The sequence below is a fragment of the Sciurus carolinensis genome, chromosome X, assembly GCF_902686445.1.
Source record: "Sciurus carolinensis chromosome X, mSciCar1.2, whole genome shotgun sequence".
NCBI lineage: Eukaryota > Metazoa > Chordata > Mammalia > Rodentia > Sciuridae > Sciurus > Sciurus carolinensis.
In genome coordinates, this window is record NC_062232.1 from 116,741,498 (window position 1) to 116,754,507 (window position 13,010).

A 13,010-nucleotide genomic window follows, 5' to 3' on the forward strand; every position below is an offset into this window, starting at 1 on the left:
TAGAGCCTAATACAGAGGTGAGACTTACAGACTGAATAAAGACTACTGGATACTAGGGACCATCTTTCAAGCAAATACTCAAGTCATTAGCCCTAGCTAGGCTTTGGTCACTCTGATTACAGCAAAGCATGAGCCTTCATGAGAAATGATTTCACGGGTATGAAATTTGGTAATTCAAAAAAATAATACGGCTTCTTTCCAGTATAAATTCTCTAATGGCAAATAAGGTATGATTTTTTCATTAAAAGTTTTGTCATATGCTATACTTTTGTAGGGCTTCTCTCCAGTATAAATTCTCTGCTGGTGAATAAGGCCTGATTTTTGATAATATGATTTGTGATATTCACTCTCAACTTTTCCATATTGTCCTGTGTTGTAAATAGTCAAGGTCACAATTTCCATGTTTTCCATTAATCACTTTTTGAAATATATGACTTATGCCCTGATCTGGTGAAAATTCTTAGGTATTATGAGAAGTCATTGCTGAAATGAATGAAAATAAAAAATATTACTTGGTACACTGGGATAAATATATTTTCCATGCATAGCATAGGAAATTATAGTAATGTTAACAATCTCAGGACCTCATCCATGGATTAGTAAATCCAAGGCCATCATTACTACAGAAACTTATCTTATATAAAAATGTACAGACACGATTATATTGTAAAAATTACCCAAATTATTGTAGAGAGCATAGTATCCAAGATAAGTACATTACTAGGGAGAGCAATATAGTAGAGGAAAATAATGTATCTTACTTTTATCAACCACAGCCTTTCCTTCTCCCTAATGCAGCATTGTACAATTAGGAAAAATAAATCTACAGGTTACCTTCACTCTCAGTAGAATAAAGGAAATATTAAACATACATAAACATTTCTGACTTTTTGAAGATTGTGTGAAAACTGGTTTCTGTCTCCCAAGACACAGAGATCTGGAACTAACAGGTAGGTTTTGAATGCTAATACAATGGATATTCAAGAAGTTTAAAGAGGGTAGGGAATCTTAAGAACAAATATGAACAAAATTTAGTGAGAAAAATATACACAAAATCAGAGCTGAAATCAACTTGAAACAAAAGAAACTATTCAAAAAATTGACAAAACAAAAAGTTGGTTCTTTGAGAAAGTAAACAAAAGAGACAAACCCTTAGCCACACTAACAAAGAGAAGGAGAGAGAAGACTCAAATTACTAAAATACATGATGCAAAAGGAAATATCACAACAGACACCACTGAGATACAGAACATAATGAGAAGCTACTTTGAAAATCTGTATTCCAACAAAATAGAAACTACCAAAGACATTGACAAATTTCTAGAGACATATGCTCCTCCCAAACTGAACCAGGAGAACATACGCAATTTAAACGATCAATATCAAGCAATAAAATAGAAGAAGCCATTAAAAACCTACCATCCAAGAAAAGCCCAGGACCAGATGGATTCTCAGCCGAGTTCTACAAGACCTTTAAAGAAGAACTCATTCCAATACTTCTCAAAGTATTCCAGGAAATAGAAAAGGAGAGTACCCTACCAAACTCATTCTATGAAGCTAATATCACCCTCATACCCAAACCAGGCAAAGACACATCAAGGAAAGAAAACTTTAGACCAATATTCTTGATGAATATAGATGCAAAGATCCTAAACAAAATATTGGCAAACCGTATCCAAAAACATATTAAGAAAATTGTGCACCACAATCAAGTGGGGTTCATCCCTGGAATGCAAGGATGGTTCAACATTCGTAAATCAATAAATGTAATCCATCATGTCAATAGACTTAAGGATGAGAATCATATGGTTTCATATTTCAATTGACGCAGAAAAAGCGTTCGACAAAATACAACACCTCTTCATGCTCACAACACTAGAAAAAATAGGGATAGTAGGAACATACCTGAACATTGTAAAGGCTATTTATGCTAAGCCCATGGCTAACATCATTATTAATGGAGAAAAACTGAAACCATTCCCTTTAAAAATGGGAACAAGACAGGGATGTCCTCTTTCACCACTTCTATTCAACATTGTCCTTGAATCTAGCCAGAGCAATTAGGCAGACTAAAGAAATTAAAGGGATACGAATTAAAGAGGAACTTAAGCTGTCACTATTTGCAGATGACATGATTCTATATTTAGAGGACCCAAAAAACTCCTCCAGAAAACTTCTAGACCTCATCAATGAATTCATCAAAATAGCAGGCTATAAAATCAACACGCATAAGTCTAAAGCATTTTTATATGCAAGCGACGAAACAGCTGAAAGGGAAATGAGGAAAACAACTCCATTTGCAATAGCCTCAAAAAAAAATACTTGGGAATCAATCTAACCAAAGAGGTAAAAGATCTCTACAATGAAAACTACAAAACATTGAAGAAAGAAATTAAGGAAGACCTTAGAAGATGGAAAGATCACCTATGTTCTTGGATAGGCAGAATTAATATTGTCAAAATGGCCATATTACCAAAGTGCTATACAGATTCTATGCAATTCCAATTAAAATCTCAATGACATACCTTACAGAAATAGAGCAAGCAATCATGAAATTCATCTGGAATAATTAGAAACCCAGAATATCTAAAGCAATCCTTAGCAGGAAGAATGAAACAGGGGGTATCGCAATACTAGATCTTCAACTCTACTACAAAGCAATAGTAACAAAAACAGCATGGTATTGGCACCAAAATAGACAGGTAGATCAATGGTACAGAATAGAGGACACGGACACAAACCCAAATAAATACAATTTTCTAATACTAGACAAAGGTGCCAAAAATATGCAATGGAGAAAAGATAGCCTCTTCAACAAATGGTGCTGGGAAAACAGGAAATCCATATGAAACAGAATGAAAATAACCCCTATCTCTCACCCTGCACAAAAATCAACTCACAATGGATCAAGGACCTTGAAATCAGACCAGAGACCCTGCATCTTATAGAAGAAAAAGTAGGTCCAAATCTTCAACATGTCAGCTTAGGATCAGACTTCCTTAACAGGACTCCCATAGCACAAGAAATAAAAGCAAGAATCAACAACTGGGATAGATTCAAACTAAATAGCTTTCTCTCAGCAAAGCAAACTATCAGCAATGTGAAGAGAGAGCCTACAGAGTGGGAGAATATCTTTGCCACTCATACTTCAGATAGAGCACTAATTTCCAGAATCTATAAAGAACTCAAAAAACTCTACACCAAGAATACAAATAACCCAATCAACAAGTGAGCTAAGGATATGAACAGACACTTCACAGAAGAAGATCCACAAGCAATCAACAAACATATGAAAGAATGTTCACCATCTTTAGTAATAAGAGAAATGCAAATCAAAACTACACTAAGATTCCATCTCACCCCAATTAGAATGGCGATTAGCAAGAATACAAGCAACAATAGGTGTTGGAGAGGATGTGGGGAAAAAGGTACACTCATACATTGCTGGTGGGGCTGCAAATTAGTGCAGCCACTCTGGAAAGCAGTGTGGAGATTCCTTAGAAAACTTGGAATGGACCTACCATTTGACCAAGCTATCCCACTCCTTGGCCTATACCCAAAGGACTTAAAATCAGCATACTACAGAGATACAGCCACATCAATGTTCATAGCTGCTCAATTCACAATAGCCAGACTGTGGAACCAACCTAGATGTCCTTCAATTGATGAATGGATAAAGAAACTGTGGTATATATATACAATGGAATATTACTCAGCTATAAAGAATAATAAAATTATGGCATTTGCAGGCAAATGGATGAAATTGGAGAATATCATGTTAAGTGAGATAAGTCAATCTCAAAAATCCAAAAGACAAATGATCTCACTAATAAGCGGATGATGACATGTAGTGGGGGGTGGGAGGAGGGCAAGAATGGAGGAAGGAGGGACTGTATAGAGGGAAAAGAGAGGTGGGAGGGGTGGGGGGAAGGAAAAAAATAACGGAATGAATCAGATATCATTACTCTATGTAAATGTATGAATATGCAAATGGTATGCTGTTACTCCATGTACAAACAGAAACAACATGTATCCCATTTGTTTACAATAAAAATAAATTAAAAAAAAGAAAAATATACACATATGTATAGAATGCATCCAAACAAGTTTGAGAGGCAATAAAACCCTTGCAGAACCTATGTCGGTATTACATGGATTAAGCCAATGCATGGAAATCAAAACTAATAAATTGCTTTTAAAAAAAAGAGAAGAATATATTTTAACATTAATATCCTTTAAAATTAATGAAATTAAGTTAAAAGAAATATTTAATGTTAAATTTGAGAAAATTGTATCTTCAATTAAAATTATGAAAAATAATCAAGGAATAATTAATAGGTATTAGAATGTAAAAATAAGATTACTTAAAGAAAAGAAATGCAAAAGAAGAGATGGAAGAAAAAGTTGAGGAAATTTCCTAGAATATGGGGAAAATTTGTGGCATAGAAGATTATTTGATGAGGTCATCATCTGATTAATAAGAGTTCCAAACAATAGATGAAGTTGAGGGCAATAAATTATCAAAGAAATGAAAAAGTAAAATTTCTTGTGGAAGCAGCAATACATGAATCGTCATATCAAAAGGATCTATAGAGAATGACTAAAATGAATTTAAATTCTTATATTCAGATTTATCTTCAAAAATTTTAGAAAACCAAGTATGAAGAAAAGATTCTAAAAGCTTCAATGGAGAGGGAAGAGAGTTCATCTACAAATTAACTAGTATCAGAGCAGCATCAGATTTCTTATGAGTAAAACTGGGTGCTAGAAATCAATGAAAGAATGGCTTCAACCAGGCATGGTGGCACACCCTGTAATCCCAGCAATCTGGAAGGCTGAGGCAGGAGTATCACAAATTCAAGGCCAGCCTCAGCAATTTAGGAAGACTCTGCTCAAAACAAAAAAAATTAAAAGGGCTGGGGATGCACCTCAGTGGTAAAGTACCCCTGGGTTCAATTCCCAGTACCAGGAGGAGGAGGAGGGCTTCAGAATTCTGAAGGAATGGGGTTTTGACACTAGAAGTCAGTTCTGATTGGTTTCATTGTGCTAGGTAGCTGATGTGATTTCTCTGTTGTGTAGATAAGGCCTTTACCCTGCTTGTTTTCTCCCTTGAAACAGAGGATGATGGAGATCTTCATAACACAGATTTTTAAAACATAAAATGTTTCCTGTGTTTTTGGCATAGATAGACATTATGTTTTTATCAGTATTAAAAATTGATGCTACTCTTGGACAACTCTACCCTATGCCTTGTGTTATTAAGGTTTTCCACTCAGGATGGTAGGAACTCAAAATATTCTCAGGCTTGTGGGAACGCTGGGAATTTTTTAGACTAGTGCTTTACAGTGATTCTATTTCCTGTGCCTGATAGTTTCCTCTCACACATGCACAGGAACAATAATCCAAACACTCAAGGGAACATCTCTGCAGATCTCTGGAGCATTTTTCTTTCTGGTGCTCTCTCCTACAATTAACCAGCTCTCTTGGCTTTCATAAACTTTGGTTATTGGTTCCTTAACTCAGCAACACCATCATATTCTATTTAGTTGCCACCTCCTTCCAAACTGAAGCTTGGAAAAACCTCCAGGGAATACATTGGGGTAATTGGAGAGACCAACTCCTTACTCTTTGTGATAATAGTTCTGTGCTGCCTGTTGTCCAATCTGAAAACCATTCATTCATGTATTTTATCCAGCTTTCTGCTTGCTTCAGCAAGGAGAGTAAATCCAATCCCTATTATTCCTTTTAATCTTTTCAACCTTAGGGATGGATGATCAACAAATAAAAGTGTATATATTCATAGAATATGTGTACACATAGTGTACAATGTGATTTGTTGATGTATCTATACATCATGAAATTCCAATTACTCTAGCATGGATGAATACAGAAGTCTGTGACAAATTTCACAATTTATTATCTCCCAGTGACATTTTATAGCTTGTCTTTTATTTCCTGAAGCACAGTAAGCATGTCCATTCTGTAGTTTACTACAGATAGTTCCAATTTCTCTAGCATTTGTTGGTTTTTAATTTTTATGGTTGCATATCAAAGTACCACAAATTTTAGTCACTTAAATCAGCAACAGATTATTCACAGTTGTTGCCTGTTGGAAGCTCATGTGGAATTCTCTGTTTGGTGTTTCATAAGGTTTTTGCCAAACTGCATTTCATCTGAAACAGAGTCCTCTTCCTAGTTCATGTTGTGGCAGAAGTAAATTTCTTGCAGTTGTAGGACTGTGTTCCCTGCTTCCTCAACTGTCAGCTGCGGTGTAGTCCTAATTGTCAGATGCCTGCATTCCTTTACACATGAACCCACCATTTTCAAAGCCTGAGGGCCATCTCCCTATCTCAGTCAACTGACTTGGGACCTTAATTACATCTTCAAAACCTTTCTACAGCATCACCTTAAAATTTCATAAAATAACTGGAGAGGGGATTGTGAGGAAGGCTGTAAGGGACTATGTCTGAGAGTTTTGTCTACCACATTTGGTATGTTTCTATTGATTGTTGTTTCTGTTGATTCCTGCTCATGGTGCCCTATTTCCTTATGCATCTAGATACAGTTACCTGTTTTCTTAATATTGTATTTGAAAGTACCGATAAGAATTATATGAGACCTATAATGATAGTTCCCTTCTTCAGAGAGGATATTTTCTTTATTTATACCAGATGCTAATGTGCATTACAATTCCAGGAACACCTTAATAGAAATTTGAGGTTTGCATTGGTCTAGACCATCCAAGACTCTTTGTGCTCTGTTTAATTCTCATTACTTTCATGTTGAGGATTTATTCCTTTGGTGTTCTAGTATAGAGTGCTGGCCAATTTTTCAGTCTCTCTGCCCTGGGAAGAACCTCGGGTTTGACCATTGTTCTTATTACTCCAGGAAATTGCCCAAAATACAGGTCATTTTTGCCAGGTTTTTTATTTTCAGTTTAGAAAATTTCCTTCATAGCCAAAATGTCTTTGAGTGTTGAGTTTCCCTGTTTTGTCTTCATCTTCTGTCAGATTTCAGTTATTTCTTTAGTTCTTTTGTGCTTTAGAATGTGAATATAATATTACATCCAACTTGTGTTAGATGTGTTCTGCAGAAGATTATTCTAATTATTTAGCTGCCAATTTCAGAAATAGATGTCATCTTCATTGTCTTCTGGTTTAATGTTATTTTTAAGGAAACTGATGCCATTTTGAGTCCTGTTTCCTTGTATATGACCACTTTTCTTTTTAAAATGATGGTTAGTTGTAGATGGACACAATACCTTTATTTTATTTATTTATATTTATGTGGTGCTGAGGATCTAACCCAGTGCCTCACATGTGCTAGGCAAGTACTCTACCACTGAGCCACAACCCCAGCCCAACCACTTTTCTTTTCTCCATACAATATTTTACAATTCATTCTTTATCTCTGACTTCCTGTCATTTCATGGTGATGTGTCTTGTATAATTTTTCCTACTTATTGTCCTGGGAACTTAGTATGTTTTTTCTTTGACATAGAAATTTATATCCTTCAGTTTTAGGAAGTTAACTCATATACTTTATAATTTCCATCTCTATTATTTCACTGTTCTCTTTCTAGAATATCAGTAGGATCCTATAATGATCTTCTAAATTCTATCTTAGTTTCCATTATTTCTTCCCTTTTTTTCTTTTTTCCCTGTTTCACAGAGATTTACTCTGTTATCTTCCAATACTTCATTAAATTTTCAAATCGGTAATTATGTAATTTCTGTGGAGTGGCTTCATCTGAGAAGATTCTTCCTCTCTTAGATTTCTGTCTTCCATATCAATGACTTCTATGAGAGTGTAGAAAATCATGGAATCAATTGTGGGCCAGCACATCCTATTATATTCTATTTCAAGTGCTTTCCCCAATAATGTGACTCAATGTCTCAATGTTTCAAATTCAAATTCTTAAGAAAAGAAAACAAATCAACCCAACACTGTTGATAAGTTTTTTTGTAAATTGTGTAACTTTTCTTGAAGTCTTGGTACTTGGGTGACTGAGGAAATGAGTGTGCTGTATTCTTAGGTAATAGGTGGAATTGGTCACAGGAAGTCAGGGGCACAGAAGCTCTTGAGGCTACAGAAGATGTCAATGGTACTTTAGAAAATCTACAAACAATAAGCTAATTTGAGTGGAGTATGAGTAGAATCACAGAGTTAAAGGAAGACATGGAAGTTAAAAAGAAGCCAGGCATGATGGTGCACTCCTGTAATCTCAGCTGCTGAAAAGGCTGAAGCAGGAGGGACACAAGTTTGAGAAGGGGAGGAGGAGGAGGAGCAGGAGAGGGAGAGGGAAAGGGAAAGGGAAAGGGAGAGGGAACTTGAAAATTTAGAATTGGGATGGAGATAAAGCATGGTAGCAGATGACTGCTTAATGATACCTTATCAAATTGATTTTCATTATCCATCTCAAGAAGAAAAACAGTGTCAGAAGAAACAAAACTTTCCAAGGAGAAACTGGCACCTTAGAATTCATAGCGGAATCATTTCAGCAGGTGTCAGCAGATTTGAAGGTCAGTTACATGCAAAAATTAAAAACAACATAAAACTCGAAGCTTATAAAAGTTAGACATGCTATAATACTTACAATTTTGTTTAATAAGTTTGCATATTGTTTAAAATGAAGAATGAGTATTTGTTTTGATCTGACAATTCTACTTCTAAAAGCATTATCCTAAGAAAATAAACCTAAGGAGACTAGTTAAAATATGTATGGCACATGCATGCAATGAGGTAATGGAATATCTATATTTGTATGTATCAAAACATATATGTGTATATATATACAAATATTCATGTTCTAAACATATTTGATGACATGAGTTTTGTCATTTTAATTTTTAAAATAAATTATGAATTTTTATATATAAATTCTATTTTCATAAAAATGGAATAATGCATAAAAAAAGAAAGGATGTATGTTCTCATTAATAGTGGGCATTACTTTATTTTTTCTTTGTATTTTTCTAAACTTTCAAAATTTTTATAGTGAACATATATTTTTTCAAAAACAAAAATTACATAAATGTTATTTTACTTGTTAAATGAAATTATCTGGCATTTTTGAGACACTGTGTCTTCTTGTCTTTTTGCACATTGATAGGGAACTGGTCATTTTTTTGGGGGGTGTCTCAATTGCTAGAAATTATTCCCAAGAATCTGTCAGTAGGTTGTCTGTCTTTTCACTGCCTCTTTGAGATTTTACCTTTTTCCGTGCATTCATTGGTGTTTCAGGGAAGATATTACGTGAGGCTTAATTAAATATATTAGTGTGAAGTCCTTTTAAAACAGAACATAGAGGAAATTATTTCTGTTGCTCTACATTTCAGTTGTCAACAATATATGTGCAATGTATGTGATGGTAGATTTTTGTTTGTTTGTTTTGCAGTGCTGGGGATTGAACCCAGGGCTCAAGTGTACTAGGTAAGCAATCTACCACTGAGCCACATCCCCAGTCCAAGGCCATATCTTAAGTAGGCTTTTTTTTCCTTTTATATTTTTTTTCACAGAGACCAGCAATGCCTTCTACTTTGTGGCCACTATAGTAAGTTAGGCATGGCTTCCTGGCATATTAGGGAAATATGTTTTTGTTTTGTTTGTATTTATCCCAGATCACTGAACCGGAGTGCATGTAACCTGTCCCCAGATGCAAAAGGAAGGAATGTGATAGACAATGATGATGCTCTGTGAGCAACGAGATTTGTTTCCAAAAATCACTCTGGAGACAGTGGCTTCTTTGATACAGTTTTCTGAAAGGGGAAATCTATTAGGAACCTAAACAGGAGGTTCTGTAATCAGTGCTGTCATCAGGTCTTCAGGAACTTCAAACACCTTGTAGTTAATATGCTTGGGGCAAAATCACCCTGAAAATTCAATTACACTAACATTGATATTAAGGTCATTAGAAGAAAGAAAATGTCATAGATCCCACTTCTAATATGTGTGAGTTTTCTGAGGGTTTGGTTTATTTTTATTTGCTTTTGTGACAAATTCCAATGATCAGAAATTCACCCTAATGTTTTTCCTTTGAGCCCCACAGAATTAACCAACATAGGATGAGTCCTAAACTTCTTGTTTCCAGATTTCCATGGGTTCCCAAGGCTTTTCTTCTCCAGGTTTCATGTGCTTAGTTCTGTCTCAATCTTGACACTTTATTCTTAGTTCCAGCTCCCTTTGGGCATAGTGGTTCATTGCATTACAAATCTTCCAGGCCTTCTCTTTTCTGGTCCCCATTTTTGCATCTTATTCACCATGATATCTCAGGAGCCCATCAAGTTATTTGCTGCAGATACCTTATTTCAACAGCCTTTGACCAAGTCAAATGATCAAAAAGTTGAGTTTTGTCTGGAGTTTTCCCTTTGTGGAACAATGTTTGAGCAAATTTTATATGAAGTATTTCTGTCTCCTCCACCCAAAAGTATCATTGAGATGGGTTTTACATCTGAATGGGGAAGGCTTCCCAGACTTAGTATTGTGAAACCCAAAGTATGTAAGTTTGCCCTTTGGTCATGTGTTTTTAAGACTGCTCTTTAAATTTTTCGGCAAAGTGGTTTTGAAGTGAACGAATGGATATAAGATGCATGTAGCTTTTATGAAGAATGGGAAGTGAACTATCTTTGAAGTTTACTGCAATTTTCTCCTAATAGAATTTTCTATGGCATCTCAAAATAAAACTTTTAAATTGCTACTTGTTTTTAATGCCTTAAGTGAATTACCCTGCACACACATTATTTATTTTGTTTTATGTTCTAAATAGAAAATATTTTAAAATATGAAACTTGTCATTCAAAAATAATGATGGAGTTATAGAGATGGGTCATAATTCAGTTTTGTGTGATCCTTAAGATAGTTCGATTAGTAATAGTCTTTGAATTATTCTCACCAAAATTAGCAAACCTGAGAAATCCAGAAAACTAGAGTCATATATTTAAGCTTGAAGAAAACTTGGAAATCATCCAAACCTAATTCCTTATTTTAAAGAAGAAAAATACTTTATCCCAAATGTAAGAGCAAGTATTGTACACCGATAGAAAAAAGAATAAATATATAACTTGTGATCATACACCAGAGTTTTAAAACTACTCTTTCCTATGCTTTTATGAGACAGTCAACTGCAAAATACACATGCTGTAGAGGATTCCAAAGTGGGTGTCCTATATAAACAAAATCCTGAACTTGTTTGTTGAACACTTGTTTCCTTTTTGTAAGAAAAGGGAATCAGTACATTTATTTCTCCTGCCATTTCTTTTGCTACTTATATTTAGTTCAGATTTTTTTCCAAAGGCTTACTTGGCAATCACATAAAATCACAACCATTAAGGATGAGTCACTCTACACTCAAGCAAATTTTTATTGAGATTAATTTATGCTAATCAGGGATAATGGGCTGACCATGAAAAATGATATTGGCTAAAGTAAATACACGAGCTAGTTATTAAAGTGGTGGTGCTCTGAGGAATAAGCCAATTTGTAATGAAACAGACCTCTTCCATGTCTAAGCTATAGCTAGAGACCTGTCAATCCGTCAAACTCCCTAAGGCCTATGCTTCCTAAGCTTTGACAGTAGCTACCAGGAACTAAAAACGAATTCGTATTTCTTTCACAAAAATCCTCCTGGCATTTAGTGTCTTGTTAGGCACCTAAGCAGCAGATAAATCTGTGTTTCATGAAATCTGACTGTTTGGCTCTGCCTCTTACGGAGATGAAACTAAAGAAAAAAAAAACATCCATTTCTGACACCATCATGATTTCTTAAAAAAATTGTGTGAATGTATTATTGCCACTTAAGTGTGGACCCCTCCAGCTGTTTCTTTGTGAGCATTTGGAAAATAGTTACTAATAAATTTCCCTGGGAATGTGATGGTTGCTTAATGATTCAGTTTCCTCTGCTTCTCAGAATGTGGTTAGTTCCCCCCAAATTTACAAGCACCACCAACCCCATCTCTTCCCCAATCTCTCCCACAGGAAGTGATCACGACCTAACAATGCAATAGTAATTTCAAACCAACATGTAGTTCCATTTGATCTCTTCTTGAATATATGTGTGCATACTTTTTTAGTTAAGAGGCAAGTTTGGATTAATAAAAATTTGATATGTCTGAATGTTCTAGATAAAGAGTGATAAAACATTTTGGGTATTGAGAGTCTTTATGTGTACTAAAGGATTTCAAATGCATTGTTTCATTTGATCCTCAAAACAGCATTGTGACATTCATAGCATGGGTGTTAGCACCTTCATTTCCCCATTTACTCATGAAGTCATTCTTGTTATAGGAGATCTATATGACTTGGCTCCTCCCTAAATTACTTTTCCTCAACACACAGAGATATTACACTATTTTAGCTGTCATCATTGGTGTTCTTTTTTTAAATATTTTTAAATTGTAGATAAACAAAATACTTTTATTTTACTTATTTTTATGTGGTGCTGAGGATCGAACCCAGTCACACATGCTAGGCAAGTGCTCTACCATGGATGGAGCTACATCCCTAGTCCTGGTATTCTTATTAGAACGTGCATTAATAGATTTAACAATATTATGCAAATTAATTTTATCATTACATAAGTAAATGAGCATTACTTAAGTATTTGAAAAGAGTTAATGAAAATGTGTTATTACAAAATTATTACTGAATACTATAGGGATGCAGCTACATCAATATTTATAGCAACACAATTCATGATAACCAAGCTATGGAACCAGCATAGGTGCCCATCAACAGATGAATGCATAAAGAAAATGTAGTTTATATACACACATGGAGTTTCACTCAGACATAAAGAAGAATGACTTTGTGACATGAGCCAGTAAACGGAATGGACTGGAGATTTTCATGCTAAGAAAAATAAGTCAGATCCAGAAGACCAAAGATCAAATGTTTTCTCTGCTATGCAGAAGATAATCCAAAATAAGTGGGAAAAGGAAAAGAAAAGCAGGGAGGATTCCACCAAAATAGAAGAAAGATCGATGGAGGACAGGAAGGGGATTGAGGGGGAGGGA